The following is a 27,867-nucleotide window of genomic DNA, read 5'->3' as shown; positions in this document are numbered from 1 at the left end:
TGCTATCTGTATAATAATATAGATTTTAGCTGCCCATGCCACTATAGCACATTCGAATAAAGGTTGACATAATTAAAAGTAGGTACCTATGTATTTTTTAACATGTGCACATTTAAATATAATTTAAGAATTTTTAAATTTCATGCCGATAGATTTGAATACATTAAAAATGTCGGTCGAATGCAAAGATATAATATATAATAACTAGATACCCGACTTCTTCTTATCAATGACGCTGGCAGCTATTTGCAACTTTGGCAATGTTTACTAATCGTTAGAAAGGTAATAAGATAATAAACAACAATATTTCATATCAAACAAGCCCGTAGCCAATCAAAACGATTAGAATTTGTAAACATTGCCAAAGTCACAAATGTCGTCGGGCATCATAATTTAATGTTGTTGTATATGGAGTCGGGTATTTAGTTATTATATATATATATCTGTGGTCGAATGTAACGTCTAAGTATTCGGTATTTTTAACTCTGTTTATCAATATTCATCACTGGACATTTGTATTGTAAAATAGATTTACATATTGGCTCGTGGACTTTAAAAGCAGAAAATTAAAATTTAGAGATGTTTATATTGAATTTAGTTAAAAAGACTGTTGTATTATTATTTAATGGTAAGTTATTGTTTGAAAACCATTTTTACTATTTTTTTTTAAAAAAGTTTTCCGCTATTTGTGTTACCGAATCTATACTGAAGCATCTGAAAAATATAATATTTTTTCCAATAGTAATTAAAAGCATGGTTTTGATTTATATCATATATTTATATACCACATTACCACCGTATATCGTACAATATCAGCATAATATTATGTATATCAGTATACCACGTTGGGTAAACACACGATAGAAGCTACTTCCGTGGTTGAACATTATTTTTGTTTAAAATTGTACGTGTATGGTTGACATACATATAGGTACCTACTTTATTATATTATTATGGTATCATCATTATTTCTTTTGTGATGTAATGTGACATAATATTATACTGTGCTTAGTGGATTAAATGTTGAACTGGCGTTTTACGTGTTGAAATATCATCGTTTAATCATTGGACGATAAGCTTTCATTTATTAAAAAATATAAAATGTAATGATTGTGTTTAAAGGCTACAGCAGTAAAACAATAATATTATTTATTGTTTGGTTATTACCAAATACAGAACAAACGACCCATTCCTTATTGAAAATTAAAATACAGAATTAAAAATATTAATGTTTATTGCTTTTAATGTTATGTAAAAATTATATTATGAAAAAAAAAAAAAAAAAAAAATATTGATTTACATCAGGGAATGAAAAACAGTTATGGATCCGAAGCCATATGAAATTATTAGGAATTGGAATCTCATCGGAACTATTATTTAAATTATTTAAAAACCAAAACAATTATTCATCATTAAGGTTAATTATAAATACCTACACGAATATATTATAATAACAAAATCCGTGTATGAATTTATAAAAAATTTAATATTTATAATTTTATTGGAATGTAAACATATTTACTTTATTATTGATACTTGCTAGGATAGTGCTAAATTTTTTTCTTTATTTAATTATTGAGAAGTCAAAAGTAAGTGTGAGTATTGAATTATATATTAAAAAGTACATTCTCAAACAAAACTTTTAATATTATATTATAACGATTTCTATATTTACATTTTCTTACATTTGTTTTATTGACTGCATTGTGTGCTATTTTGCGTAGGAGAAAAAATTATTTGAAGTAGGTATAGATGAATTTTTGCATTTAATAAAAATGTTTCGAATGGATTACACTATTAAATAAAATAATATAAAATGACTAAATCTAATGCTTTAAAGTTTAAATCATGACATATACGCAATAATGATCAAACTATGTAGAATGATGAAATTAGTAAGTCTAGAAGCTTATGACGAGCAAAAATTTTGAAAGACTTTATTTTATCTTTTCTAAAATATTATAACATAGACTATAGACAATATTATAAGCCGTACATTAAAGTAGTGATTTAAAGTCTTACGTTTAAAACAATATTATTCATATTTTTTTAAAAGGAGCTCATCGGACTATAAATCCACTGTGCGAAAGGTATTGAGAAGCAGATTACAGAATCTGTACACGAAACTTGATGGGCATTGTGCACTGAAGAGAAATTAATTAGAATTAAGTTATTATAATGTATATAGGTAGTAAGATTTTCCAGCAATGTAAGAGTCTGTTAATATGATAAGTTTGAACTGAAAGTCAAATTGATATGGAAGAGTGATAATTTTAATTATCACATAAAATGTATGAAAGGTAAAATTTGCTTGTAAAGTCTATTTTTCGTATTGATTTATGAGTTTTCATTTAGTTTAAAACTTTTCATAATAATAATGTTTTAAAATATTTTTTAATATTTCTCCTCACCACAAAATTCTTATTATTTGAATATTATCGTTGTCAAAATTATAAAACAGGTTATTTTAACTTTTAAGACGGGTAAATATATTTTAGCAACATATAAACATGAGCTATAAGATATTCAATTCTATTATTTTTAGTATTTTCAAACTTATAAAATGTATTATTTTGCATTTTTAATTATATTCGAATTTCGAATACATATTTATAAAAAAAAAAAATCAGATTTATATTTAATATTTTACTAATTCGTTATAGAGTTATAATAACGAAATATACATAATAAACAACTATATGCTACTTTAGTATAATATTTCATGTAGTCTTTATCATTTTTTGTGGGAAGTACCTAATGTAATTTTTTTATGAACTCAAAGAAAAATCGAAATGGAATTTTTGATTGACTCTACATTTTTACAAGAATATTGGAGCAATGGAATACGAGAATATTTTTTAAAAGTGTTCTTAGAAACAAAATGTAATAAAAAAAACATGTTACTGTGTAACCAATTGCATCTCACTTCGCGTAGGATCTGAAATTTATTACCACTGCACTTTGTATAGCCATGTAGGTACAATCTTATTAGATATTTACATGTTTTCAAGAAGGCGATTTTTTATTTTTGGTTTAACTATGTAAAAAATAAAATATAGTTTGTATAGTGTAGAATTTGACCTTTAAAATATATGACCAATACTAAACGACACTATTTTATAGTAAAATCTAAAATTAATAAAAGATTAAACAGCAATCTAAATTTTAGGATACAACTTCTATAATACCTAGTTAAAAATACTTATTTATCAATATAATATAAACATAACATTGTACCATATTAATAACTAAATGTTTTATTTTTTTTGTAGGTAGATTGACACGCGGTATTGATCGACATCTCCGTTAATTGCTAACAATGAATAGCATTGACCTCATCTGATCTCATTATATTGCAGCTGAAGGTAAGCCTTTTTGAATTTTTGATTACGTTTTAGTTTTTTATTAAAGTCATATTAAGCATGATTGTTTTATCTGAAATTATACGGTGGATTTGGGTTTATATTAAAGTAACAGATTTTAAAGTAAATAATTAAAATACAGTTTAAACACCGTATTGTCAAGCTACTATAAATTAGATAAGGAAAATATGTTGTATGTTATATGTGTTATCATAACGTAAAAGTTATCACATAAATTTGGTTTATGATGGATAGCTTGTAAATTCCACATATTATATAAAAATGTAAATCTAGACGAATAATACTATTATCTTTAAAACTTTTGATATTATGAAGTTTGATAGATAAATTTCTTCATAATATATTGCTCTTAACTAAATATTAGTTTATGTACGTTTAAGGTTTGTTATTATTATATAATAGGAAAATAGATTTATTAATTTTAATTAGTTACTAAATCAATTCTGATTACAAAAGCGTAGCGGAATTTATTCAAAACAAATAAAATGTCTTCGTGTGATAAACAAAAAAAAATATTTAGGTACATTTTTAAGAATAATTTAAGACGTGCCAATAGTGGCAAATATTATGAAACATATTGATCGGCGATAGGTTTTCCCGACCAAATTGCTAGCACTTATATATATTTATATATATATATACATAGTACATACTACATATATCACAAGACGAATTATTTATTGTTGTACAAAAATATTATTTTTTTATCTCACGACCTATATACCTACCTATCTACCTACCCTTACACTCGCTGCGTTTCACAGCAAGTGCAGGAATGTTTCATATTGGTGAAACGTATGCATTGTAATTTATAATATGGGTAGTGGACCGTGCACGGCGATCGAGTGCCAAACACGCGAATTGTCGACTCACCAAAAATGCAATTCTCGTCAAGTTATTTAGACTAAAAAGGTTATCACACTCAAAAATTTAATGACATACCAGCGCCAGGCACCCGTTCGCATATAACATCCATGTATGTATTACATTATATTATTATCTACTCCAGAGTGTAATATTATGCTGTAAAATGATTATTTTTTTAAATAGCTTACGAATTACGCGGTCGGCCACTATAATATACCATAGACTGCCTCTGCAGTGGCGACATGCATTTTCCGTTCCCAGAAATCTTACAGAAATTCCGGTACATGTTTATTATGACTAGCCCGGTGTCATAGGGTTCTATTACCCTCAATAATTTTTACTAGGTTAAAATTTTACCCTCGGTAAAAATATACTAGTTTAATTTTACCCTCGGTAAAAATATATTAGTTTAATTTTACCCCCGGTAAAAATATGCTAGGACATATTTACCTGCCTGGTAAAATTGTTCGACTGGGGGGTAATAATATCCTAGGATATAGTTACCTCCCGGTAAAAATTCTATATTATTGTGGGTATAAATATCCTAGGATATAGTTACCGGCTAGTATAGTTCTGGAATATCATAGTTACCTCCAGAGCGAAAATACATTTCTTGAGATTATTTATAGTGCTTATTGTTTCACGGACCAATAAGTTGATGATATGATTTAACGTAAAAAGTCTATGATAAAACTATAAAAGTGCATAAAATGTAGGTATTTGCAAATTATTTTGTGCCCCTGACAAAAATAACAGAAGTGGAGCCTGAATGGCAAGCCGACCACAAAATCATAAAAAAAAACATATCTTTAAGTTTCATTAAACGGATGCGTATGGCCCGAACGCTGATTCTAATAATATATTATAACAGCTATAGTTATTATAGTGTATAATTCTCACATAATTAAACGGTGGATCTAGACGGCGGGCGTCTCTCAGCTGGAACACTGTATATTTTTATATGAATAATTTGTTTTGATTATGACCATAGGCATAATTTCAACTTTTGACTTGAGGGGGGGGGAGGGGATGAATATATTAAAGGAAAGCAGACCATTGCAATATAGCGTATTAAAATTGTATGTCCTTGGGCTAGCAATCCCAAGCCCCCCCAAATTGAAAATACAAGACAGGGTGTATTCTGATAGTTGTAAGCCATGGAATTATATATGGTATATTAATAATTATTAAATCACATTTTCGACGGTGAGGGGGGAGGTAAAAATATCCGGGTGTTAAAAAATTGAATGTTACACCGGCCCGAGTCGATTTATTTTTGGGTCAAAAAATAAATCACGAGTACCTACCCATATTATAAACCAATAAATCTAAATCATTACAAAAGTGTTGTTTACTATCCTTTTTGTAAAATATTATGTTTACGTATTGAACCTATGTATAATCTAGTCGTATGACCTGTTAATATAATATTATACCTATATAATATTAAAGTATGTTATATCACGCGATTATTTCAATAGATTAATTCTCATCATTTCAAAAAGTGTGAACTTTTAGCTTTTAAGCGTCCGATTTGATTTTACAATGATGTGTGTATTTTTTTGTATCTTTCATTATCTATTAGAGCAGAAAAAAGGCTTAGATTTTCAATTTTAATATCTATCATTTTTTTGGTAGGAAAGTCAACTTAGTTGGTACTTTTAACGGTGTGAAGTTAAAGATTCTCAGTAATTGTATAAATAATTGGAGGAAAACAGGAATTTTTTCAGGAATTTTCTTAATTTTGTGTAATTATTCAAAAAAGAATATCTATAGATACTTTAAACTTTCACCAAATGCTTTTATTATAATTTATAAACAAGGAATATTTTTTAAGATTTTGAGCTATTTATAGACATTTTATATTTTTATAAATTTATTTTATACTAGTGTCTATAAAAAAATGTCTGCTTAAAAGTCAAAAGTTTAAAAATGTAACAAGAGTTTTCTCAAAAGTTATTATTAAAACTATTTAAAATATAAGAGATAGATGGTCATGATTTTATTAATTAGCATTTCAAGTTTAAATTTTGACAAAACTTATAAAATACACGAACATTTTATAATTCTCTTGTAGTTAAAAATCGATTACATATTTTATTTTGGATAAGGGTTGAACATTTAATACAAGTTTTCTCGTAAGTAGTTTCATTGATAAATATTTTAAGTAAAAATGTGTACAAAATCAGATATTTAATTGAAGAATAAGATTATAATGTATATCTATACAAATGGAATAAATCGAAACAGTAGTTGATTAGTTATAATTTATTCGTATTTAAAGGTCATAGGTTTACAGATAAACGGGAAATATTGCTGCCGTATCAGTACTCCACTAGTCTAATATAACACACCTTTTATACAACCAAAAGTATGTAAAATAAATAATTAATTAACTACCTATATACTGGTCTTATATATATTTTTTTAAACAAGGAGTATTATTATATTGAATTTGATGAATATTTTACTTTAAAACACTTTTACAGTATAATTATGATGTTAAAAATAGTAAAAAAATGATAGGAACACAAAAACAAATTTACATGCATCTCTACATTTAAAAATTCTCGCTGAATTAACGTCTGGTTAAAAAAAAGTTTATACTCGGTATAGTATTTTGTTGAAAAAATCACCTAATGTACAATATTTCACCTGCACCGAGTGTAATGTAATATTATGATAATAATATACAAACACAAATTATTTTATATCTTGCACGCATAAGAATTGTCGATCGACCGCGCCACGTGGTCTTTGATTCGTTTTGATTCTTGCATGGATACGGGCAACAACCGTCATGGTTTTCCCAGACGCTTTTGCAAAAAAAAATATATCGCTTATAGATTATTATATTATGTTAAACTGCGTGTGTGCACGAACAATGGGAAACGATCGTTATAGGTACCTAAACGTACGTCCGCGGTGGTACATAATGTATATATTTGTATGTGTGTGTGTGTTTAAAATAAGTGGCTCGTTCGGCTTTTTCAGCTTTTCCGAACGATTTGCCCACGGAAACACAATCCTCGGGTCGGCTCATTGTTTGTTGCGGTTTGATTTTCGGGCACCTCGGATCTTCTCCTCTTCGACCCTCCGACTCACGCCACCAGTGTAGGTACCTACCAAACCACACCGCGGTTGTTTTCGAGTTTACACTACTGGGGCGCGGGGGTGTGTTGGCATCGTATTAGAATAATAATAATAATAATAATCATAATAATGACTGGGCGAGTGTGTTTGCGCATTTAATAGAAAACGGCCAAGAGAAAAGCCAGGCGATGCATGAAATGTACAGATAAGCTCCTCTCGCTCATCCATAACCATACTATCCGGAGGCCGAGAGAAAATTCGCCGTTGTTTGATCGTAAGCTCCGAATTCACATTACCGTAGTTTCATTCAAAACGTCACGATAGATATTGCGAGCTGTAAATTAATTAAGAACTTAATCAATACGGATATTATTATATTATTATACCCCGCACGGCGTGTATGAACATCCCCCCCCTCACCACTAAAGCACTTCACTTATACGATCGTTAATGAAACATATCTTCATCATGATTTTTAACGTTATCTATGTAAGTGATATTTAAATTTTGAGAATGAAAATGTATGCCCACACCATCAAAATACAATTCAAATATAATTATTATCGTTTAACAGACAAATAATGAAAAACTCTTTTTTTCGATTTGTATAAAATATATAAAATCTTAAATATGCTGATTAAATTATGTCCTCATCGTGGATTATATTATTTTATTCAAAAACATTAATTTGAGTTTATTTTCAGTATTGTGTTTAAGCAATAAAAATATAATTTAAAAAGTTTGTTTCCAAACAGAATGAAAATAAGTGAACGAGTTTTAGATTGAAGACAAAAATGTTCTACAAATATGTTTAAAAAAAAGTTAGATGAATATGATTAAAGAAAATAAGAAAACAAAAGACAGAAGTAAAAAGGAATATTATAATTATTGTAAATTTAATTTAGTATTTTTATTAATAATAATAGTAACAATATTTTATTCATCTGATTTTAATGATGAACACTTTTTTTAATGCACTTATTATATGTATACAAAGTAAGTAAAATACACCACGGTACGTTTTTATTTTTTATGGAATAATTACATTTTTATTTATTGAACATAGCTTTGGTGACAAGGGCCATATATAATTAAATTTGTTCAGTTCATTAAAGGTTTTGATTCAGTTATAAACAGGCTAACTTATATTGTCTATATTTTGGTGAAAAATATGTATAACAATTTTCATTTGGACCAAAGCTACTATTGTTTTCACTTAACAATACTTTTATCAGCCGTTGGAATTCTGAAAGCCATAATATTCTCTCATTTCTTATGCAGACATTCTATATGAAAAGTTTCAAACAATTTAGGTATAGACTTTCAAATCTCATAAGAGTCTTCTTTACGTACAATATATATAATGTATTTAAAAATAGTTTTGATGGTTTTTTTTTTCAAAGCTTTGGCTTTAATATACTACATTTACCTATATCATGTTCCTTTTATTTATTAGGTATCTGTATGAATGTGGATTCAGATCCACAAGTTCGTACCATAGAAGCATTTCAATTAATCACTCTATACGTATGATAACTGATGCACCTTGGTTTGTATTCTACTCCCACCCTACACTTCACGGAATTTAAAATCGAATCAGCTATATATACCAATTGGACACCAAACACTAAACACAATTTAACTCAAAACTACAAATCATAAAAACCCGTTAGCATCGAACGTTTCATCAAATACAAAACCAATAAATCTTACACATTGGTTAAAAATAAAATTTAGCCGATACCTGCTAAACTAAAATAGTATAATTAATATTCTATTTAATATAAAAGCATCAGGAAAAAACCTTTGCTACAGTCCCTGGGTGGTCGCTCCCTTCATAGTACATCACTGTTAATTTATAGTAAATAAAAAAAAATGATCTCATTATTGCTACCTTTGCTGAAGCATGTACAGTTTGCTTAAAATGTAATTTTTTGTACCTAGTGAGCACGTTCTAACTTCTAGAATTATCAGATTATGATATTTATTCAAAAAATAAATAATTTAATATTATTACATATTACATATTTTTATAACTGTAATATTATTGATATTATATAAGTATGTTGATATTTTTTTGTTAATACATTTAAATCGTTAATATTTTGTGTCCGATGTTCGATTTTTAAATTTGAACTCTTGTTAAGAACCGCCATATAAAGTTTTTTCCTTTTAAAATTTGTTTTATATCCCGTTGTTGTTTATTTGGTTGTGGTTATCCTAATGATACCGGAGCTAACTTATTTTTGTCAGCCGTTAATTCTAAAATAACTTAAAACTTTCATAATTTGGAAGTGGCAGATACTGAATAATTTTCCCTAAAGTTTATTTAAATTAAATAGAGGTAAGTGTTATGTGACGAATAATTATATAATAAATATGCAATATAAAATTAATCAAATGATGAAATAATATACACAATTAAAAGAACGATATTTCTTCTTTTTTGTTGTTTTATTATTTTCTTATTTATTAAATTTAATAAATGCACACAGTTAAAAATATAATGTAATTTTTCTGTTTGTCTCCGATTTAGAAATTATTTATGATTAAATTGATATAATAATATTTATTAATATTATATTATATTTTACGTACAAATAACCAATATTCTTTACAGTTTTCTTAAAACAAAAAAAAAAGTTCAATTTCTATTAAAAATAATTATAAATTAATAATTGTTATTTTATTTTATCTTAATTAATTAAAACGTAAGTAAGTAGTTTTGGTAGTATGTATATTTTCTATACATTTAATTTGTATTGTATATTAATATATTTAATATTTATGGTCATATAACATGTGTTATTGATGTTTATTTTAATGAAACATGTATTTTTTATTTTATATTATTTAATGCATAATATTTGATGAAAATATCGATTTAGGTAGGTACTACAAATCAGTTGAATAATGTGATTTCAAGTTAAAAATTAGTAAATGGGTTGGTAAATATTTAATCGATAATAATAATAGTAAAAAAATTGGGGAATGAAAGTGTTTTCTGAACTATTTTCTGAGTGAGAATAAAACTCAAATGTGATACCAAAGAAAGATGTAATTTCCATGAAAATACTTTGTTTGTTGATTTAATAAAAGTCACATATTCATATACTTCTTTAAGTAAATGTTGATATATTGAGTAAGTTCATGATGTTATTTAGTTTATTCATTATTTATGATAATTATTTACATAGAGTGATAATATTCTACATTTTATTTGTTTAAAGCATTTTTGATATTTTTTTAATATTCGCATTGATAATTTAGAGATTATATTATGTATTACTTATAGTGGTTTTTATTAAAATGGTGCAAATAATATTCATAATTAAAATGAAACAATCAGTTTTCAACTGTGAGTATAAAAGTTTAGGGACCTTGGGATAACACTATTGTAGTACAATTATTTTATCGAACCGTGTATAAAGATGTAATTTATAGACGGTAAATTCAAACAATAAATTATATTAATATTTAAATTAACGTATGTTGAGAATCAGGTGATAGGTAATTATTAAGTTTATTTTACAAGTTGTAATGATATGTTATTATGTTAAGGTAAATTACCACATTTCGGTTTATTTCAACAATAGCCGGGTACCTAACTTCTGACATGCACCAATGGGTTTGGCTCAATTGTTAGAGTTTCACACTGTAAATACTATAAAAAGGTGATAATTTGTTAGTAGGTATTTGATGAATAAAAAAATGTTTATTTTCATACATTTTATGGTATAATTTTATTAAATTGCGTTAAAATAAAAAGAAATAATTATTTATTAAAATAAGTGAAGGCTTTGGTGGTATTTTAATTTCAAGGGAGACTTTCATCTTTAAAACAGCATTTTTTTATTTTATTTTCACAATATTACAGCATTTGAATTTTCGACAAGCTAAAGTATACAAAAAGTGCTAATCTGTTACAAACAGTATGCACCAGGCACCTACCATAATAATATAGTGATATCAATAATCTGAAAATTGCTACAATATTGTTAACTAAATTATAATTATAAACGTTTAGCTAAAATGTACATCAATATTTCAGAAGTATTTTTGCATAATAATATATTAGTAAATTATCTTTTAGCTAATAAATACCTATAGTTGCTAAGAACTTATAGGAGAAAATACATAATTTTGGTTATAAAGTTCCGACAATTTGATGTGTTTTTTAAAAGTTTACATTAATTATTTTATTGAAAACAATATTTAAGGTTAATATGTTTTCATTTCAAAATAAAAACCAATTCATTTTTCACTTAGAAGTACCTATAAAACATTTGTATTCTATTTTGTTTTTAATTAAAATATAATTAAATAAATAGTTATTATTTAAAATGAAAAATGCCATTCTTGTAAAGAATAATTAATTGAAATTGTATTGTTTAATGTTAAAAAAAAATCTTGCTAATACATTATTTTTAAATTAAAGAAGGAGTTTTTATTTCCCGGGAACTATTTCAAATTCTATTACAACCTTCAATTAACTCATTTGAATTCGTAATACGATTAACCTAACTTTCTAAATTAAAGAAGTGTATAATTACATTTAAATTGAAATATATAAATAAGTTGTACGAGACGTTTTAAAAATAATAATAAAAATAGATAAATCTATCAATAATATACATTCGTGAAGTATATATTTTAAGGACTAACAAGTATTGATTTTTAGAGAGAACACAAATTCGGTAGGTATTACATTTCTTGGTAGTTAGTTGTATTACTCTTTTGACTTTTAAATATAATTTATTATTTAAAAATACTTGTATGTTCATAAATCGTGTAATAACAATTTATTATTATTATATGAGTTTACTATACATATACATACATATTATATACAAACAACTATTGAATGTTTAGTAAATTGATTTTCAATATAATATTTTTTTATCTTTATTTTATTGTTATTAAATAAATAGTTATTTAATAAGTAAATCATTTTCTATAATTCTTGAAAATGATATTACTTTTCTAAGGAAATTATTGTGTCCTTATTATTGTGGTCTCAAAGAAATGTACGTAAATAATTTCAAAGTCTATTTCATTTATTTTCTTTAATTTTGGTTAACGACTTAATTATTGAAATAACTTTTTTTTAAAGAAGTTTTCTGAAGTTATACTTACTATACTAAAAAAAAATGTGAAATTTAAATTAAAACAGAACTATTATATTTATTATAAAAATGTTTCAGTATGTTAAATGGCAATGTATTACAACAGCGTACTGTTACAACATGCTGTGTTAATTTTTTTATTATTTGATGAATTATTATTTTTGTTTATAAGTACTGAAATTGCTTTCAGCTATAAATATCACTGTGGGTAAATATTTAATGTATTTATACAGGGTGATTCACCAAGTATGATCAAATTATTTGTATTCTTCAATATTGCAGGTATTGATATCTGATTTTTGGAATTTTCGAATATACTTAAAGTTCATACTTTAAAATTGTTGAGACTTTTTGTATTACTTAAGGAGTGTCCTGTGGAAATACAAACATCTGTTTTCAAACGACAGTTATTTAACTATGTGTTCTAAGGATAATAGGTCTATGATACTGTGTTCGGATAAAATGGGGCAGCGATAATTTGAAAATTTTAGTAATTTATATTAGTCAATCAATATATTTATAAGAACAGCCAAGAAATGGGTTCAAGATTTATATTTATTTTATATTTTACTATTTCTAAAGACTATTATGCTTCATATAAACATTTCAATAACTGAAAATGTGGATAGGTCTACTCGTTAGCATTTTGAGTTATTTTACCTGCGGAGTTCTCATTTGAAAAACAGAAGTTTGCATTGCCAATTCTTAAGTATTACAACAAATCTCAAGAGTTTTAAAATATGGTGGACTTAAATTATTTTTAAAAATTAATAAATTGAAAAATTGGAGTTGAGCATGGCTGATGAGTCACCTTGTATAAGAGTCAAATATTTATTTATTGTTTTCGGACACATTCAATAATTGGGGTATTTTAATTTGTAGTGTATTCATTTTCATAAAAAAATTTGTGTTGGTTTTTATTTTTTTAATGTGTTTGAAAGTTTTGACCTGATAATAATAATAATAATAAAAAAATATATTATAATTTACAATATTATCGTATCATCCTGTCATATAATTTATAAGACTCTTCAATGCAACATTATTATAGTAGCTGCATCTTCTCGGAAGTTCTGCGTCCAATCTTCCCTATATAAATTACACACTATTGATTATATCTTTTAGACTATTATTATATAATAATATTATGTAATATATGGACGTATCAATGTCAAAAATATTTGACCAACTCGCGTGGCTATATTCAAATTAAACTAATTTTGTTCGTTAATTAACTCATCACACGTATTATGTACTTTATCTCGTTTGATCTAAAACCGACTTTATACGCATACTAAAAGTTTAATTCATACATGGTATCTATGGACAATTTTTGTGGAGATTCATAACTGTATGGAATTTTAGTGACATAGCCACGCAACACACATTCATATAAATTTCATCAATATTCCTATATCATATAAGCTAAAGTACATGTGATAGTTAAATAAATAAATAATTATTTAAAATAAATATTGACTTTTACGAATAATATAATACACAATTCAAAATATTAAGTCAAATTTAATTTTTTTTAATAGTAAATAAGTTCGGTTAAGAAAAAATTTGTTCTTATTAACTAAATTATTATACTCTCCCGTTTACCGATCAACAAACAAGGTTTATAATATCCAGATAACTTGTTCCAACCAACCATATACAGTAATTTGTCTTAGATTGCTTTCAGTTTGCTCGTTATTAATACAAATATGGAGACTGTAATATTTATAAATATCAAATTTACTGATAGAACTTATGCATATAACTCATAGCTGTATTAAATACTCTTACAACAGGTACCATTTTCCCTAATTATAGTTTCCATGATAATTATTTATTAAGATTTAAGATACCAGTAATATTATATATTATATTTACGATCCCACAATAACGTTAATTTAAACTCTATTTTCTTTTTTTTCTTTTTCATATTTTCATGTTTTGACATTTTTATAATAATTTCGTTATATAGGTTTGCGTCATGCACAACGGAACTAAATTAGATGTTGATTCTAAATTATGATAGTAAAAAGTATCATATCATAATATACTATAAAGAACAGTTAGACTCATAATATATTATGAAAAGACGCATATTTACATTTTATGATATTCATATGGAATGTTCGAATAAAAAAATTATTTTTATTTCATTATTGTGAAGTATAAACGTACGCGTGTAGCATTACAATCGAAATGTTAGGGTATTTCAAACCATTTTTTTGTTTAAATATTTAACAACATTTCAAAATGTATAGGTTTTGCAGTTTTCTGTGCATATCCGTTTATAAATAACCTAACCTTAATAATTTCTTCGGGCTAACAGTTGTTATTATTGTTAACAACAATAGAAAATATCCAAATATTATCGTACTGTATTGGTGTTCCTTCTACATGCATGCAGTGGCGTTTACTTCCTCGACGTCTACATAGTGGAGTTGTCAGTTGTAGCGGATGTATTCAAGCAGTCAAATAAAATACACAGCAAGTGCATTTGCAACGTATTCCGGAAATGACACGACATTTAAATTCTATTGTTTTCTATAGTGTCTCCCGAGAACCAATACTAATATTTTGATCAAACAATAGATAGGTAACAATATATAATATTATATGATGTGTCGCATGTTACCTATTTACTTTCGACGGGTTTCTTTCAAGACATGCTATTTACCCGAACTTTACTATTGTACAATACACACTACGTCAGTCATGTTATTTGATTATACGTCGTTGTTTTGCAGGATAATAGAGAAGTTGTCTGTAAAATCGTCCACTTTGTAATAACCTTGGCCTGCAATTTATTCTACTTTGTATGTATTCTAATTTGTATGTATAATGTTTATTGTTTATACATAAATGCACAGCGTTTACGAGTAAATGGCAGGTACACTTAAATCTGTATAACGCGATTCAAGTACACACCGACAAGATAATAATTCGATGATTAGATGTATAATTTACGTGAGCACCAGATTTTCAAAAACAACTTTTGCGCAAAAAAATAGTAAGCGCTAATAGATTGATTCAAACACTTATCGATATAATCATTTGTAAAATTTTGACATTTTACTTTAATATTTTTCATTTTTATTTACATTATTTTTGTATGGTATTTGGAAATAATGAATCAAATATTTATTTTGTTTTTTAGTTTTAATTGTTGTTTAGAAACTAGAGAAAAAGTAATTTTGTTTCGTTTGTATTTACCAAACATTTACTATTTATAAACTCAAAAGGTAGGGATTGTTATTTTTTCAGTTTTAAATTTAAATGAATATTGAATAATAATATTTATTTCAGTCTAGAAAGTCTGTAAATTTTGTTTGTAGGTATTTGTTAAAAAACCCTTTAACTGAAATATTTTTTTTTATTTTGAATTATGGTATATTCACCTAATATATTATAATTATGTAGTTAATAAAAATTACAATTTTTTTTTAGATTTAAAGCATTACTACATGTATACATTTTATGATTGTATTAATATTTATACTTAATAATTTTTGTAATACTTTTTTAGGTGAAAAATATACTGAATATTTTACTGAACATTCGATTGATAGAAATGTTGATGAGGCAGTGGCACTTAAAAGTGTTTTATTTTTTTAATAATTTCTATAATAAGTGTTAAAATAATTGCTAAAATTTTGAATAAATAGATTTGGTATGGATTAAGCTAATTTTCTTGTGTTATAATATAATATTAAGTATATCATACATTATTGTTATTAAATGAAAATTCACACAGAATACCGGTTATTTAGCCGTTAGTGGTATGAATAATAGTTTAAAAATAATCTAAATATTTTCCAAATTTATAAAAATTCGGTGAAAGTTTTTATGGTTGTTCGTTTTTGAATTACAATAAAGTAACAAAATTACTTTTGTCAAAAATGAGCGTTGTATAAATATTTTCATACACCACACCTAGCTCCCCCCCCCCCCCCCCCCTTAAAAATAAATATATAAATAAGTACTAGGTATTTAGATTTAATTTTCTAACAAAAACCACTTCTGAAGAGGAAGATTGAAGAATTTTCACAAAGGTGATGACAGACACACAAAAAACAAATCATTATAAAACCAATAAATTCACTGCTCAGCTTATTTGAAAAAATGTGATTAAAAACTTGATATATCTGTATGTACTTCGAATCCGGTATATTATAATCAATAGGTACAAAAAAAAAATCATTTATTGTAAAAACTATGAAATATTTTGAATTTAATTTTTTCGTTGCTCTTAAAAAAAAAAAAAAAAAATGAAAAATGACGCTGTTATAACATTAAGATTATGCAGGAATAATATAAAGAATATTATCGGGATATAAATCGATAAAAAACTAATACTATTAGCGGTATAATATTATGGGAACCTATATAATATAGTAACTTTAATTTATTTAGCCTGCAGTGCATGATATTATCGGGTGTTATATTATACTGTAACGAATCACTCTAAAAGATTTTAAATAAAGTCAAATTAATATTGCAATAACTAATAAGACTCTTCAACAATTATAGTTAAAAAATAGTTTAACTTATTATTAAAGTAATAAATATAATTATAAAATATATTAAGGAACATTCATTTCACACTAGATCTAATGTTTCAAATTTTAGAAATTATTCTTACACTTATAATCTAGGTAGTGAATATATAAAAAACCACCACTTCAATGTACTGCTTGTTATATCCAATTTTTAGTCGATCGGGCTGTATGAAATGTTAAGTGTATTTTTTCACCAAAAAAAAGCTCGCATAAAAATAAAAATAGTATATAAGTCTGTTCATGCATTTTAAAGTGTTGATATACTCCTAGCCTGTCGTGTTTCAATAGGACATGGAGGGCGTGACCCAAATATAGGGAATAAGATAATAAGTACATTCATATTACACATAATAGCACACATTCATGCCAGCTCCCAACTTAAGTATAATAAAATAGATACTTTGCTAATGACATGGTAATGATCTATCATCCACTCACAAAATATTATATGCCAGAGTTTTACAGGGCAGTGATGTATCTTTAAAACGTGTTAACGCTGAGTGCTGATATCCACCAATTTACTGACGTTGACGTTCTACTTGTCACATACGCCGATAACACTGTAATTCTAACACCGTGCAGTATAAATCCAATTTAAGTTATACAGATAATTCAGAATCACATAAACTTAAATGATAAGCATGGTCAAATCAATGGTGAATTAAAATGTATAGTGATAAATCTGCGCAAGATTTAAAATTATTTTCTTGACAATATTTTTAACTAATTATGAAGAATAATTCTATCCCAGAACTGAAACTAAATATGTAGGTGTATTATTATTTATTAGATTAATATTTGACCTGTGAGTTTATCTCAAGAAAAAAACATTTTGTCAAAAAACGATTACATCTCCTCCGTCCTCTTCTTAATTCCAAAGTATCACTATTTGTCAAACATAAGGAAAACCTACAAGGCAATAATAATAAGGCTTGTTTGTTTCTAAAAATTGCAATTTCGGGACTAAACTAGTTAGTTAGTCCAAACCCTCAAATATCAATTTAGTCATTAAAATCTATTACACTAGATACTAAAACACGCTTCTTACACAGCTTGTAAAACATTGCCTTGCATAATGATTTAGAAATAAAAATAACTTCCATTCTAACCAAAATAGTTACTCTCACCAAAATTTAAAAACACTAAATTATATTTATATATTATATGTCTATCGTCTATGGCATATCTACCATAACAATCTCCGAAAAACCCACCGTACAGACTAAAACGCAAATTGTGTAAAGACATATAAGTTGTAAAAAAAAAAAAAAAATTAATAATTATAACGCTTTACCAAGAGTTAAGACAATAAAATAAAATTATGCATTGTTTTAATATCTAGATTTAAATCTAAGTGGAACTGTTGGTATCTCATGTAATATAGGTAGTAGTAATTCTCGTATAATTAGCAGAACCGGTTAACTATAAATATTAATTTAATAGTTATACAATAATATTGCCTTAATTTTTTTTTTATTTAGAAAGAAACATTCTATTTGGAAGATTTAAGAATAGCCATTTGAAATTTATCGTGAAGTTAAAGAAATAGTTGAATATAATATTATTATAAACTATATGCTATATATTACACGTGTACATTCAGTACGCATGTGAAGAAAAATCATCTTTCTATATTATTCAAATAAAAAAATTACTCTTTACGAAGCGTTATAAGTGCGGTTTTAAAATTAATGTGATATTAAATACATAACGCATGTCTCAAGAAACCGAGGAAGAAATAACATGTCATTTACTTCTATTGAATCAAGAGAAGACCATATAGATTAAAAAAAATCCATCATTCATCCAATGAATGGAAATGCATGCAGTTTAAGATAAAATGGTTAACGATTATCTCGAGAAAAAAAGGAAGAAATGGATGTATAAAAAGCTTTTAGCGCCTATCAGAAAAAATAAGTTATACAGTTGTATAATAATGGTATATAGTTGCTTTCGACGATGAGAAGATGCGTGAAACACTAGGAAAATAATTTTTTAAATAATAACCATGTAGTTTATGCAAATAATTATTAATTATAAGAAACCATAATAATATGTTTGAATTTTTTAGATAACATATTATTATGGTGAAAAATTATTAATATTTAATTAAGTAGGTAAAACTAGTGACTTATTAAATTCAGGGTGTACATACTAGAAAAATGTATTACACATCATCGACGGAATATATTAATATAGGTAGGTATGTGATAAAATGTTTCCTGAGAATAGAAGCTGGCAAGTAAAACCACGTGTACAATTCCAGGTTTTTGTTTAAACACAGTTGTCAAGTTATATGTCAAAATAGAAAATGTATTGTTTCTAACAACTTGGAATAGTATAATAATATGTTACTTTAAACGTCACGTTTGTTATGTTTGTTTATCATTCGTTTATGTCTTAACAAATAATGAACAACAATTACGATTATGATCAACTATTTTCAGTATTATATGATTGTAGTTGATAATTATTGCATAAAGTATCACTATAATTCCCATAAAATATAAAATATAATGTTTAGTCTGCAGTATATTATGAATTTGATATAACCCAACAATAAATTATTAAACTCTCACTGAATATAATATGGTTTTGAATTAATCACAATGTCTGATTGTTTTAAAAATATCAAAGACGTGATATTCGTATCCAAGCATAATATATTTTATGCACAAATAAATATTTATAAACTAAACCATAACATAGATAGGTAGTATAACATATTTAATTATATCTAATAGTAATTCATTATGAATATGAAGTATTATTCATAATACTTAAGTTGTTGCATATTGAGTTTAATTTTTAAGATTGTCGCTATTCCTTATAACAATTGCATATTAGTGTTAAATAATATTTAAATGTCATACGTTGTTAACAAAAATAACTTTAATAGGTATCCGTAATAATGCAACTGCTTGTATTTATTTCGGAATTTCAATTGTATAATTATTATTTTTATATTTTAAATCACAAAAAGCATAACTATCAAACCGTATATTAATATTAAACTATTATTGTCTGACCTAATGGCTAATATCTTACCCCAAAATGTCAACATCAAAAAATTCTAGTCCAACTTTACATTAAACATTACAAATATTTTTAATGGTAATTTACACAAGATATCACATAGCCTATAATAGTCTAATCTGTAATCCGAAAAATTCATGACAGATATTCCTCATAGTTTCATTAATATTTTTTCATAATACATTTTTTTTTTTGAATTTATAACCATATTATTAATGTTATCACCTACTCGATTACATACAAAAAATATATTTAAAATTTTAATTCGTCATTGTTTATAATTTATAATTATATATCTTCTGCATAAAACAAATTATATTTTTCTCTTTTCACTGATGAAGACGATTTGTTAAAATAAATATTTATACATTCTAAAATAATAGATTTTCATACATTTTTTTCTGATTGAGTTGCATTATTAAATAACTATTAATACGTGCTAATATATTATGTTTTGTTTCAAATTCATTGCTTATAAAATATGAACTTGGCCACGTTTGAAAATATATTTTACGATGTCATTTTAGAGGATCCTTAGAGCGTTTACGTAAATAAATGAAATTAAAAAATAATAAAGCACCTAAAATGTACGCCTGGACGTTATTGCATTGTCGTTTTATTTTTCATTTCCTCCTTTTAGTCCTAGGTATCTCGGTAATATTATTTGTCTCCCTTTTGCAATCATATAAAATACATTTTCTTAGCTGACTTGAAAATAAACGATCACCCGACTTCCAAAAGAACACTGTACGTGCTTTTAAAAACTTTTCAAAGCGTCGAGGTTCGTAGTAAAAATTGCAAATACATGCAGCTCTCAATCATCGGTACACCATCTGTCGGGAACATATTACGATTGCAACAACTCTTTTAAAACTTTTCTATTCGTTTGCCATCGATATTATTTTCGCAGCTTTAACCTGAAATCTCAATATAAATATTATACGTCGTAGTCTGCGAGGTATTGGCGTATTGCGGGTTTGGTTTTACATATGGTGAGAAAACTTTAGACAGAGGGTTAGCATATGAAATGAATTAATCGAACAGTTTTATACGAAATGTATATCATAAATCCCGCGAATGTATGTATATGTAAATATATTTTTTTTATAAGGTCAGTGAAAATTGTTTGGAATAGCAGCTCAATGGAATGTTTTTTTTCCATTTAGGACAGTTTTTGGTTTTATTCAAATCGTATAAAATCCCATCGCGTTTTTCGAGATCGGCAAATTGTTTCATCTAGAGGCAATTCATTTTAATCGGGTTACGTTGTAAACAGTGTTTATTATGTTTTATACTTAATATGTATATTAATGCAAGTGGAAACCTGTACATCTATATGATGTTTTAGCATATTATATTATACCCAGCCATACAGTCTTTTAATGAGAGTCGGTCTGTAAAAATTTGAATACTGCCTCTCATATTGAATATATGACAATATATTATTTTAAACGAAAATATGCTTAGCCGAAGCCGGATGCCGTAAAAAATGCATTAATTTAATGGTTTACTAAATTTACTTAGATTATGGGTGCCAATCATGGGCCACCGAATTGTATTTAAGCAACTCACTAGTGATGATCAAAATCGGTCTTGGTCTTGCGGTCTCGGAATCACCAAACCAATACCGAAGCTGCAAGACCAAGACCAAAACAAGACCATCACTGCAAGACCTTTCCCCCCCGAAAACACATTAGTATACCTATCTAGATTCCATTAACTAATAATTCATAACGAAAATAATAAGAATTTATTTATATTGTTAGGTATGACATTTTATCAGTACCTATTCGAGGAAATGGCGAATTATTGAAAAAAAGATTAAAAATATAATGAGAATTAATATTACAAAATAACATATTTGTTTCATATTAATTAACAATTACTGAAAAATTATTTTATTTTTCCAAAATCGTTAAAAACGTCGAAAGTTGTCTTGCTAATAGAATAATGTATGTCCATAACACACATTTACTTTGAATCGAATATACTAATAATTTCTGAAAGTCATTACGGACTACGGTAGGTATCATTTTAATATGAAGTACGTTCTTATTTTCGTTCACAACTTGTGTGATTTTTCTGTACTGGACATTGTGTTCTTAAACTATTGTCTTATACGGTACCTATATAGCATTTCATTAGTGTCGTAAACTTGTTGTCTGTTACAGAAATGATTAATTGCCAATATATTATATTAATAGAAACTTAAACATTTAGTACTACTGTACATACTGGACACTGGTTAGATGTAAAAGAAGAATAAAAGTTTAATTATAAATAATAAAATAATAAATAATTTTTACTTTTTATACCCTTTTTAACCCCTGTAGAGGTTGAATTTTGAAAAATCCTTTCTTAGTGGGTGTCTACATGACAAATCAAAACTACTGTCCAAATTTCATACTCATAGGTTCAGTGGTTCCGACTAGGCGATAATGAATCACTCGGGACAAGTAATTATATATATATAGATGTTGTACTTTGAACGATTTAATAATTTAACTTTCAATTTATATAGGAATATACATAAAAGGAAATAGAATGCCCAAAGTCTGTCATATCAAATTCAGCCATTCTTGCATATGCCCATTCCACACCACAACAAGTATACCTCCATAATCGGTTAGCTGCAATGACGAACACGGTCATGGTAACGAGTAAACACGAGTAGTTTATAAACGGCGGTGACGTGATACATCTTTCGTGATACATCGAGGTTTGGAGGTACCAACAGAGTTCGTGGACCATTCTTTATGATCTAGCATTGGATTGTATTACAGTCTACACTCTACATGGGCGAAACGGTACCTTTCTTTCGTGGGACAGACTATGATCATCAAACATTTTGATAAGTTTAATGACATAAGCTATTTTTTAATCTTATTTTTGAAACCTTGATTAAGCCAAGTTCTGCCTAAAGTCGATGTCCACTACAATTTATCAAGATGATGTAACAAACTTACAATAATACATAATTTGTGTGTTCCGCTGTAATTGAAATAATACAAATTGTTGATATACAAATACAAATACAAATAATAATAATAATACAAATTGTTGACTGGTGACTGATTTCTGAGTCTTTTTTTATTATTATTATTATTTATATGATGCTACATCCAGAAGTAAGCCCGAAGGCCTAGTTAGGACGCCAATTTGACAATATTTCTATTTGGGCACCCGTAGGTTTCTGCCATGCCCGGTTGGGGGATGGCGGTTTCGGTTCTTAGCAGTTATACATTGTAAGACGGCGTGTTGTATAGGCAATTTAGGTACATAATATGATTTGTTGTATTATTATAGTAGTAAAAGTTTGAAAGAAAAGTACGATGCGTAATACAATAATATTATTATGCACTAGATTATTTTTTTTATTATAATAGAAGGCCTTGCCTGCATTTGTCATTGGCCGCTATTATAGTGTATAATTTTTTTTTATACATCTCCCAATTAAATAAGTAAGTTAGTAACAATTAAAAATTAAAAGTGAATATATACGTATATTTTGGTTTTGTTCTGGTTATAGGGTTTTGTATAAAATAAATTGGTGTCTCTGATAAATATTAATTGGTTATGGATGTTAGAGGTTCATCGTTGAGGCATTCAGAGAGGTTATTTGGGATGTTGTATTTTGATCTTTCTTAATTAAATTTACGAAACTCTAGTAGGTAGTAGAAGTTTTATGGATATTTAAGAACCGCAAGTAACTTTAGATTATTATTACTTATCAATATCAGATAGTATGTGTATATAATAAAATATACACATAAGATTATACATTTAAATTTATGGAAATATGTTTGTCATTTCATCATGAAATTTGGGTCTAAAATATTATGTTATTAAGAATGATTACTATAACTAAAGATATTTTAGTGTTCATGGTTTATACTTTTTAATTTTATCAACAATTTGAAATTTCATAATATATTATTTTTTGTTTTACAATGATTAAAAACAAATGTGTATGATAATGCATTTAAAGATACATGCTGTGTAATAATTATAAAATACAATTACAATACAATTATTGTATTATTAATATTGCATAATAAATTTCATATATTTTCAATCTTTATTATTTTTTTTAGAATAGTTAAAGTATTATATTAAAGTGGAATTTGAAAACTAGGTATTTAATCTAAGACCTGGGTTTGTTTTTCTTTGTATAATATTAAAGTATCCCAGTGTAAACGGTGCTACTCCCAATTCCAACGAAGAATTTGAATCAGTTAAACCTTATCTTTCCGAACACGTTGCACGATTCGTGTGTAAAACGTTTGTTTACAAAAGTATAGGGAACAAAAAATACAAAAAACGTAATGATAGATTTTATTTTTAAGCAACATCTTGTATTTTGTGCAAATTAAAAATGGATTTTATTTTACATACCTCTGTACTGTTTCTCATTAAATTTGTATTTTAAATTGTGAAATTGATTTTCATTAGTTAGTCACATTTTTTTGTTGTACTATGATCAAGACATTATTTATCTCATAATTCTGCTTTTATTTTTTTTTTGTTATACACTTGATACAACCTTTATAAACATATCTACAGAATTTTAATAATAATATTAACATAACTGACTATGAAAATATATTCTATAATTTTTTTAATGAGAATTTATTAAACTATTTAATATTATTGAAAACTCAAAATATATTATAATACTAAACTATATTTTCATGAAGTTTTTATAAGTTAGTTTACATTTGTTGACATTATTGTGATGTATAATACAATTGGTGTCTAATATTTGATTGATACAACACTTAACTTTTTAAACTAGTTCAATGTCTGAAAATGTTTTCTTTGGAGAATAATACAGTTTTAAATCCATTAACCTCCTTCACTATAATTAAAAATAGGTATACAATGTGAATAAATCATCCTGAATAAATGTGTATTGATATTAATTGATTTCTTAATATAATATGTAAATGTAGTTGTTTTAAAATTCTATAATGCATATCAAAATATTATAATTGATAGTAATTCACTTTATGTATAGCCAGTATAGGAACTCATTTTTGACAATATTTAATAAAGTAGTAATTTTAAAAATATATAAAACTCATATTTATTTTAGCATTTTTAAAAAATGTTTAGATTGAAATATTTTCATTATTAGCATCAGTTTAAAATGTTAAGAATGACATTATAACGTTCGTGAACTGTTAGGAAAATTATATGAATATCAAAGAATGATACTTAGTAAAGGTTATAATAATTTGTGATTGAAAATGATAAAATTAAACACTTGATTAGCTAATGCATTATACGTAATATGAATGCTTATATGCATTTTAAAACAATTTTATAACTAGTAAATTGTTAACAAACTCGTGCCTTTAGTCATTGAAAAAAGTAATTGAATTGTAATGTGCTGATGAGTTACTTATTATTTAATTTTATTTAAATAAATCATATTCCCATATCCCTTTATATTGTTCGTATGTATATGTGAATATACGATTTGACATGAATCATATTATTCTATTGGTGAAAATTGCAAGCAGTACAAATTAAGCTAATTATTTCCTATGATCGACGGTCAAATGTAATATGAAATTATAATTTACTATGTATTATAAAAATAATACAAAATGATAAAAGTAACATAGCGATATAAAGATAATAGTTTTTGTTGTACAGCTGGTAACTTAAGAAAAATTGGCCAGAGTATGTGCAAGCCGAGCTCTAACTTCTAACCGCACGTACCAAGACAAATAGTCAAGGAAACCTTTAAAAACTATACGTCCACACTAGGAAACTTAAATAGCATTGATGATGATAATAGTACCAAACTTTGCAACGTTTACTGTCTATTAAAAACGGTTAAATGCTGTTCGGGCGACGAGACGTGAAACTACGTGTCATTCGGTCTGTCGGACTCGGCCGTCCAACTCGTCGACCCGTTACTTTGGATAAGTGTAGTCATAACACCCTCCTGCCCGGACCTAGACCAGTTAACCACATTTCGAATTTAGAACCCTATTTAGAAGCCACGGAAGTTCTTGGGATCCCTTATCTACACAGAACGACTATGTACAGGTATATTTTAATACATCATTAATAGAAGTTCGGTATGGGTTTAATAAACATACATTTTCAACAACATTATTTTGTATAACATTACTATTTACTAGTGACTCCAATTCAGACACTTATTCATGTCATATAATACTATAGTCGTGCGTAAATGAGTACATATATAAATATTTTTTGAGTATTTAAAAAAAAAACAACTCATTTAAAATAGAATATTAGATACGTTATTATAAACGAGTTAAATAGAGAATGAATTTTCATTTTATATTGACGCTAGTTTTACTTAAATAATCAGTATTAAGGAATTAATTTTAAGTATCTTTTTTAACTAAATTAATTATTCGATTAATATATATGACGGTCTCTTAACTTATATTGTTATTCAAACAGGGAAATGCTGCTTTAAGTATAATACGTGTGCGAGGTCGGTATATAACAGTTTTGTTTTTTGTTAATTGACTATCCAAAATTAACTTAGTTAGTAGTTTTGTTTTTAAGATATAAACTTAATAAATATGCATACAATTTATTTTAACCATATATTTTCGTTATAATATTGAGAGTTTAATGTCTTCCAAAACCATTTAAACACTGGGATTTATGTATGAAATAGCTAGAAACGATCGTATTTAAATGCCTAGTTTTACTCGAAATCCCTTTTGCTGTTTCTAAGTAAGGCTTGTGTTAAAGTGTGGATCATATCTATGCTATTTGCATTGTTCTCGATAGTTTCAAGAAAAATCCTTACGTCAGTTGTACACGCTGAACTGAAACACTGTCGCATTGATCATCCCTCAGTCCTTACACCACTATAGGTAGTCCATTGTTGCCTAGTATATTAATTGTCAAAGCAATCTGTCAAGACGGAACAGTAATGCCTGCTAAAAATATTTACTTCAATAAACTAACCACTGGCCTTCCATAGTTATAAATGTACGATATGTAGACGGTCCTGGGTTATTATGTGAAATAAATTCCCTTGTCCCTAATATTTTCACAGACTATGTAGTTCTCAGCACGTTCCCTTCTGCGTATAACAAGACCGAAGTCATGACTTGCACGGCTAAAGGCTCTAATCTCAAATTGGGAAACATCCGTACTATAGTAACTCGGATGCTACTTTTTATGATGTCATTATGCTTGTAAAGATTATTTTTAAGCCATTCTTACAATACCACCTAAATGTTTATATGCTACTGGATAATTCCGTTATGCGATATGATTGGAAAATTGTTGTATGCGCGTTGAGAAACATCTACAACTATCAAATTCTATTGTTTTATTTAGAATACGAAGAAGTTTTGTTTATGAGTGTTATTTTGTTTAATATTTAATATTTTTCTATTCAGATTTAGATCAGATAGTAATATCATTATGAATTATACTAACATATTAATAACATTCGATTTTTAATACACACCTATATATTACGTTAGTAATCTCAATAGAATAAGCTCTTTATTTATCACTGTTAACAATAGTTAATGTTGTTAATAATATTGCTTATTTTAGATTCTGAGTGGAACGATGAATGTATTGATTTTACAATGATGTGTGTTTTTTTATTTTTCTATTTTTGTGTCTGTCATCACGGTTTGGGGCAGTAAAAATGCCTCGATTTTCTTCAACAGTATCTTATTTGCTGGGAAAGTGAATCTAGTTGGTGCATTCGGGAGGTCAAAATTTGAAATTTCCAATAGTTTTCAAACAGTGGCGTAATTTGGTCATTTTTGTGGGGGGGGGGGGGGG

The 27,867-nt window shown here is 26.7% G+C and overlaps 1 long non-coding RNA gene across 1 annotated transcript in view; it reads left to right on the top strand.

Moving 5' to 3' along the window:
- The window catches only part of LOC103309451, an 85,013-nt gene that overhangs the window by 30,948 nt on the left and 26,198 nt on the right, over nucleotides 1-27,867 (top strand). The window contains exon 2 of the long non-coding RNA XR_510733.3: nucleotides 3,273-3,365. This is a non-coding gene — a long non-coding RNA (uncharacterized LOC103309451). The remainder of the gene's footprint in view (nucleotides 1-3,272; nucleotides 3,366-27,867) is intronic.

The sequence above is a fragment of the Acyrthosiphon pisum genome, chromosome A1, assembly GCF_005508785.2.
Source record: "Acyrthosiphon pisum isolate AL4f chromosome A1, pea_aphid_22Mar2018_4r6ur, whole genome shotgun sequence".
Lineage (NCBI taxonomy): Eukaryota > Metazoa > Arthropoda > Insecta > Hemiptera > Aphididae > Acyrthosiphon > Acyrthosiphon pisum.
Note: the sequence above shows the minus strand (reverse complement) of the source record. Positions and strands in the feature narration are given on the sequence as shown.